This window comes from Curcuma longa, chromosome 3, assembly GCF_044706935.1.
Source record: "Curcuma longa cultivar G26 ecotype Majalengka, Jawa Barat chromosome 3, ITB_CL_G26_1.1, whole genome shotgun sequence".
In the NCBI taxonomy this organism is placed as follows: Eukaryota; Viridiplantae; Streptophyta; class Magnoliopsida; order Zingiberales; family Zingiberaceae; genus Curcuma; species Curcuma longa.
In genome coordinates, this window is record NC_133863.1 from 17,725,182 (window position 1) to 17,725,931 (window position 750).

A 750-nucleotide genomic window follows, 5' to 3' on the forward strand; every position below is an offset into this window, starting at 1 on the left:
GCTAAATTAAATTAAGCAGGGCAGAAAAGTTATTAATCTTTAGAATTGTTATCGACGATGCAAAGGTCTTGGAGTTGACTAGGATCAGAGGCCCATACTACACGAGGGGAAGCCAAAGCAAGGAGAGCAACAGTGAGAGATTTTGACTGCCATCTTGTTAAGGAGAGCAAGGAGATTAATTAAGTTGAAAAAAAATAACAGAGTAGAAATGATCACGATCAAGTTGTTTGCTGCAATGATATACAGAATAAGTTAATGGAAAGGAGAAGATTTGAAATAATCTTGCCTTGACTTGTTATAAATATTGTATAGTTCAAAGATGAACATTAATGGGCACGTGGATTAATAAAGTATAAGACAATTAATTAATTAATGGATTGCATTGCCCATTCTAATTTGCTTCTATGTTGGCCAAGTAAACTAATATAAAGGACGTGGAGGACTAAGTCAATTAGCTTTGTGTCTTGTATTTGGTAGAGCGCATCATGGTCAAAGCCTCAGGCGAAAACTTTTAATTAGTAATAAGAAAAAAGCAAGAAGTTAACTCTGATGATTGAGGGGCAGGTGAAGACTGAGGATGCCATGCCCTTTTACCACTTCATCTCTATTCTCACGATACCAAATGTAATCAGAGCAGAGCAGGGAAGAATGCTTCAACTTTCAAGCCTACTTCTTCTCTATATAAACCTATGAATGCATTGCATTGCATTCACCACCAGAATTGCTAGCTCAGCTCAGTGATACAATTAA